Source organism: Phocoena phocoena, chromosome 21 (genome assembly GCF_963924675.1).
Source record: "Phocoena phocoena chromosome 21, mPhoPho1.1, whole genome shotgun sequence".
Lineage (NCBI taxonomy): Eukaryota > Metazoa > Chordata > Mammalia > Artiodactyla > Phocoenidae > Phocoena > Phocoena phocoena.
The window spans coordinates 30,157,279-30,164,218 of NC_089239.1; the positions used below are offsets into that span (position 1 = coordinate 30,157,279).

The 6,940-nt window shown below is 44.5% G+C and overlaps 1 pseudogene; it reads right to left on the bottom strand.

Annotated features, from left to right (window-relative positions):
- Positions 1-2,236: 2,236 nt before the first annotated feature.
- Positions 2,237-6,435, bottom strand: LOC136141741 (ferritin heavy chain pseudogene; annotated as a pseudogene).
- Positions 6,436-6,940: the final 505 nt, after the last annotated feature.

Below are 6,940 nucleotides of genomic sequence, written 5' to 3' on the forward strand. Positions count from 1 at the left end.
CTGTGTGTGTATGTGTGCATTTATTGTTTTGTTGAATTAACACTTCCTCACTGTCTGGAACTACAAGAGTCTCCAGGTTCATCTTGTACATTTCCTGCTCCAGACCTAGAATGATCTATTTCTCCAAGGAACATGGTTTCTTTTTATTAGCAAATATGTTCAAAAACAGCAACAACGTAGATCTGAATGCGTCCATTGCTACAGGGGAATGCTTGTTTCTTGGCTTCTCAGCTGACAGTGTGAGGAAGTTTTTGTATGTTCTGACCTATGTATGTCCACCTAAGTTGCATCTACGGATCCATTGATCCATATATACATATAGACATAGATGCATGTCTATAAGGAATAATCGTTTATATTAACATAGTAATATAAATATTAATATTTATAATATTAAGCTATCAACATAGCTTAATACGTTAAGCTCCGTCATCCATTAGCACATGGGCTATTCTAGCCGTCTCCCCTCACGTGTCTGTTACCCCCAGGCTAACTGCGCAAGAGCCTGTGAAGGGCTCACTTCCCCAGCGGAACAGCGAGCTCTCAGCATCCTGTACCGCGCCCGGCCGCTGGCCGAGGGCGCAAGAGCGCCACGTGACGTGACGCACATAGGGCGCATGCGCTCTCTGCCCGCGGACCTCGAGGACGCCGCCTGCCCCCGAGAGCAAGCGGTTTGTTTCCTCAGGAGAGACCCGACCTGAAGGTACGTATTTTTCTCAAAGAGCGGGAAAGTGCTTTCCGTTTTGTGGACTTTTCCAAGTGTTTTATTCTTCACTTTCTCGTGCACCGATTTAGCAAGACTTCTTTTACAGAAGTATGCGTTCAGTGAGGGGTTTGGGGTGAAAATCACAGCAGGCTGTCGTATTTTTTACGGGTTCAAGATCATTTCTGAGGGGAAATCCCGCTACAGATTCGGAGGAAGGGACCCGTGTGGACGCTGGTGGAAGCACCACGACGAGCCGGGGTGTTTGGTCGAGTGACTTGGGGACACAGGAAGGGCCTGGTCAACACGCACCCGGTTCCCCAGGTGAAAGGGAAGTAGTGTTTGCAGCGCTACACGTGTTTATTACTTTCTACAGGGTAGTTTTTCTATAAAGTGAAAGTAGTTGAAAAAACATTGAAAAATTGAAGAGTAGGTGTATTAAAACTCCCAACCATGTTTAAATGTTGATATTTTATTCACATCCAAATCAGAATTTATTATGATTTCACTTTGCAGGCTTTAAAGGAAGTTGCCTTCTCTCTCATATATTTAAAATAATGCTTCTCAGCGTAACTCGTTTTCAAATTGAATTATTACCATGATTAACTTTTTTAGTGTGACCCAATGACAGCCCTAGATACTTTTGAATTTCATCTTATGACAGGTCTTCTGCAGGACCTCAGGGTGACAGGAATTGTTGAAATAAACCGATGACACTCCCAAATTTATAAAATTGTCATAAAAAGACATGGAGGGAAAATATTGATTTTGAAACAAAAGCTTATATTCAAAATGACAGTAGATTGTTTTTAAACGGTTTTTCAGAATCTTGTATTCTTCGTTCCTGCACCAGTAGCCTGAGACATCTCAATTCTAAGTTTTATTTATTTATAAGTTTTATTTATTTATAAATTTTATTTTACTTATTTATTGTTTCTGGCTGCATTGGGTCTTTCGTTGCTGTGCGTGGGCTTTTCTCTAGTTGTGGCGAGTAGGGGCTACTCTTCATTACTGTGCACGGTCTTCTCATCGTGGTGGCTTCTCTTGTTGTGGAGCATGGGCTCTAGGCACACGGGCTTCAGTAGTTGTGGCACGCGGGCTCAGTAGTTGTGGCTCGCGGGCTCTAGAGCTCAGGCTCAGTAGTTGTGGTGCACAGGCTTCGTTGCTCTGTGGCATGTGGGATCTTCCCGGACCAGGGCTCGAACCCGTGTCCTCTGCATTAAAAAATTAGTTAAAACACATTTTATTTATACTCAAATCACTTATAAGTTGTAGCTCAGTTATTCTGAAACTTTGTAGTAGTGATTTACATACTTAGGATATAGCTAAATATCCTTGGAGAGATGCAGACTGGTTGGCTTTTCTTTTTTGGGGGGGGTACCAAATTACTTTATTTGAAGGAATGGTACTAAGGAAAGGACTTGTAGATATTTTGGTACAACTTACAGAAAACGTAAGGTAACCCAAACATGCATGCACTGCCTTGGTGACCAGGGAAGTCACCCCTGTGGCTACGGGAAGCCAGCCTAAGGCTTAGCTCTCATTATCACTATTTCCCAGGGTGTGCTTGTCAAAAAGATACCGTGCCATGCCAGATTCGGGGGCCCCCATCGTGCGCAAGTTGGTCACGTGGTCACCCAATTCTTTAATGGATTTCACCTGCTCGTTCAGATAATGAGTCTCAATGAAGTCACACCAATGGGGGCCATTTTTCTCCGTGGCCAGTTGGTGCAGTTCCAGTAGTGACTGAGTCACACTCTTTTCCAAGTGTAGCGCACATTCCATTGCATTCAGCCCGTTCTCCCCGTCATCACGGTCTGGTTTCTTGATATCCCGAAGGAAGATTCGGCCACCCCGTTGGTTCTGCAGCTTCATCGGATTCTCAGCATGTTCCCTCTCCTCACGAGATTGGGGAAGAAAGTATTTGGCAAAGTTCTTCAGAGCCACATCATCGCCGTCAAAACAGTACGACATGGACAGGTAGACGTAGGCGGCGTAGAGCTCCGGGTTGATCTGACGGTTGATGGCGGCCTCCGAGCCCTGGTGGCAGTTCTGGCGCACCTGCGAGGGGGACGCGGTCGTCGTGGCGGGCGGCTGAGGTGAAACGGTGGCGGTGGCTGCGCGGCGCTGTAACGGCGGCGGGGACCTTGGGGCGGTCGGAGGGCGCCGTGAGGTGGTGGCGAGGGCTGGCTCTGAGCGGCCGGCCGGAGCGGGGGACGAGCGCCGGGTTCCGTCCAAGCACTGTTGAAGCAAGAAACCGCGGCGACTCTCCGCGAGGACTCGGCTTTTCTTAATTTGTATTAACACATGAACTCTCCACAACCCCCAGTATGTTTGCTTCTTGGCAGTGTCGCCAGTGTGTTTTTATCTGAAATATTTTTTAACAAGTTCGAATCAGGCAACAGGAGGCAAGCTAAAAGCTCCGAGGGGCTATATAAAGATAATCAGTTTTTGTTTTACTTTTAAGGGTGCATCTTACTACGTGCAATCTCGTGCGGGACCATTTATCATAATCTTCTGAGGGCAGGTTAGGTGATTGTGTACATGGAATTTCTGTTTATTCATAATTCATAAATCACAAAGAGAAAATTGCATTAAGATTCTGCAGGTGGTCTTGGCAGTGAAGAAAGGAGCAAACAAATAAATGCATAGGGAGAAATTAGATGAATAGACCAAAGGAAATGTAGAGTCCTCAAGCCAACTAGTTGAGAAGGAAAGGCTTATAGTTTAAAGACGGGATCTCAGAACAAATGGCATTTCATCTCAGGCTGACACCTAATGAATATGGAGCGGTCCTATGTGCATAGATAAAGGAGTGAAAATGAAAGATGACAATAGCTCTAAGTGTAGGGATAACAGCAGTACTCCCTTGTGTGGTTCTGAAAAGTAGTGTCGAAGATTAATCCTTGGATAGTTAGTGGGACCATTATCTAACTATCTATCTAGTCTTCAAAAGACTAGAAGAGGGCTTCCCTGGTGCCGCAGTGGTTGAGAGTCCACCTGCCGATGCAGGGGACACGGGTTCGTGCCCCGGTCCAGGAAAATCCCACACGCCGCGGAGCGGCTGGGCCCGTGAGCTATGGCCACTGAGCCTGCGCATCCGGAGCCTGTGCTCCGCAATGAGAGAGGCCGCAACAGTGAGAGGCCCGCGTACCGCAAAAAAAAAAAAGACTAGAAGAGAAGAAATTTTTATTTGCAGAAGAGTTAATGGCTTCATTTTGAAATATATTTCGTTTTGCACACCTGTAATACATTCACATGGAGATTATAGCTCAGAAGTGGAATCTAGATACGAGTTTCTAGATATAAGTTTAGATTTAACAGAGGGAAAATTGAAGCAACTAAAGGATTGTTGTGAGAGTTCTGAGATAGTACATTGTAAGGGGAGAGAAAAAAGGGGTAGGATTGAACCTTGAGCTATTTTAACACTACTGTTGGAGGAGGACCTTGAAAAGGACTCCTGGAAGGAGTGACTAGAATATTTTATATTTTTAAAAAATATATTTATTTTATTTATTTATTTTTGGCTGCGTCGGGTCTTTGTTGCTGTGCGCGGGCTTTCTCTAGTAGCGTCAAACGGGGGCTACTCTTGGTTGTGGTGCGCGGGCTTCTCATTGCGCTGGCTTCTCTTGTTCTGGAGCACGGGCTCTAGGCACGTGGGCTCAGTAGTTGTGGCTCTCGGGCTCTAGAGCTTAGGCTCAGTAGTTGTGGCACACAGGCCTAGTCTCTCCACGGCATGCGGGATCTTCCCAGACCAGGGCTCGAACCCGTGTCCCCTGCATTGGCAGGTGGGTTCTTAACCACTGCGCCACCAGGGAAGCCCTAGAATATTTTAAAGACAGGAATTTGAGCTGTCAGATAATCCTAGGAGAGAGAAAGTTCCCAAAAGGAGATCATGCTTTGGTTCCAAGTAAAAGGTTGAGATACACTCATTGCATTTAATTATGGAGGAATAACTGTGATCTTATCAAAATTTATTAACGAGATCATTAGTGATTTTTACAAGTGAGGGAGTGTGACCAAGTATGTACTGTCACCATACTGTGACCAAGTATGTACTGTTTTTCAGTTTTATTTTGAAGGGGAAAGGTCACGTGGCAGGGATGAGATGTAAACTGGCTTAGAGCTGGTTTTTATTTCAAGAGTGTAGAGACTAAATGAGTTTAAGGAGATGGATGGGGAAGTGATGAAGAGGTTGCTGGTACAATAAATTCAGTTTCTAATCTATAATATGAAATATTTGAGGGAGTAGGTGAAAAAGGGGTACCACTGGAGAAGTTGGATTTAGTTAGGAATAGAGATGACTTTTCAGTTTTTACATGAGAAGACACACTGATGAGTTGGAGTTCAGGAATAAGTATAGATTTCACGCCAGTGAGCAGAACTGTTTCTTCACATCATCTAATTCATCGCTGCAGTAGGAAGTGAAGCCATTTTTGAAAAGAGAATTTGTGAGATTTGAAAGGTACAGAGAATATTGACATATTAATGAAGCATGGCAGAGTGATTAGTAAGCCATAGTAAGATGCCAGATATTTAGACAAAGCCTTTGGGAGATATATGACACTGTAATTAGACCAGATCAATACCTAAACCTGAACTGTGACAGATGCAGCCATGGGAAGAGGAGATATTCGGGGTCATCTGGGACTGGCGTCTCAGCGGATACGGGGAAGGACTAAGGGGCATTAGAATTGTTGGTCTTGGTATGTATATGCTGAAATGAGTAATTGTGTGTTACACTGACCCATAAAAATGAGGAGAGGTGAGGGCTGATTTTGGAAATTGAGGTCAGTGAACTGGAGGTTCCCATGTAGTAGGAGAACCTGGGCATGGGCAGTATTTGTAGGAATAGGCTGAAAGGAGGAGGTTTGTGAGGGAGAGGTCTCTGGTCATGGATCTGACTGGTGACATATACAGGTAAAACCTGGTTTTGGTGTCTACCCACAAGATTAGAATATTTAGTTATTTGATATTCAGAGACGGGCAGAGCTCATTTTAAATTCTTATTCTGTCGATTTCTAGCCGCACAATTTTGTCATGTAAATAAAGCTTCCTGAACCTAGCGCACATCAGTTGTTAAATGTGTGACTAGGGCTTCCCTGGTGGCGCAGTGGTTAAGAATCCGCCTGCCAACGCCGGGGACATGGGTTCGAGCCCTGGTCCGGGAAGATCCCACATGCCGCGGAGCAAGGAAGCGTAGCCCCTGCTCGCCGCAACTAGAGAAAGCCCGTGCACAGCAACAAAGACCCAACTCAGACAAAAATAAATAAATAAATTTATTTATTTATTTAAAAAAAGAAAAATGTGTGATAATCCGTAAAGGCAGGGTTGTTGTGAGTATTAAATGCAACAACGTATGTATGTAAGCAAATACATGTGAATTCCACTCAGGGTCTCACTTAACACTAGCAGATTTTTTTTTTTTTCTGTTTCCAGGTCCTCAGCATCAAAGGGTTTTAATCATATTCTGTTGACACAGTGTCAGTATTTGGTGATGTAATATATTTAATTGTAAACTTTGTTTTAGGTAGTACTTGAGAGTTGACAGATTCTCTCATATCCTTAAATTATAAAATGAAGGGGTAATGTTGTTCATAAAAATAGCTAGCATTCCAGACACCATTTCACTGAGATATCCCGGTCAATGAATTTCCTCCAGAATGAAACCCCTTCACTACATTTTATGAGCCTGTCTGCCTTACGGGGGTTATGCAGCATGCCTGTAGCATTACGACATTTGTACTCCTGCCTGTTTCGGTGCGAGGGGTTGTATGTTCTAGACTCGCACGATGAGAATCGTTGAGCACTCGAGCAAGGGATTGGTCTCTGAATTGTTTCCGCTCAGCATGAAAGAGATTCCAGAGTTGCTTGGTCACGTGTCCAGGGCCCTGAAGTATACAGCTAGGGTTGAGACACTGACGTTGCCTGATTTCCACATGTGGAGGAGGATCCAGATGACTAAAGGCAAGTTATCTCGAGGGAAAGTACGGGACACTACTGAGCTGAGACGGGTGTTGCAAAACAACGCTAGTGGACCTCACCAAGATTTAGAGAACCAGCGACTCCAGAATGGCGTCCTGGGTTATGGATACGAGAATCTCCATATGGCAGGAGTCAGGTTCTCTTAGGATTTGGTGCCAGGGATGGAATTAAATAATACATCGGAACACCGCGTCTAATTAAACTGTAAAGCCCCATACTTGTGTTTTGTTATCTATGAAGTGAGGATGTTAA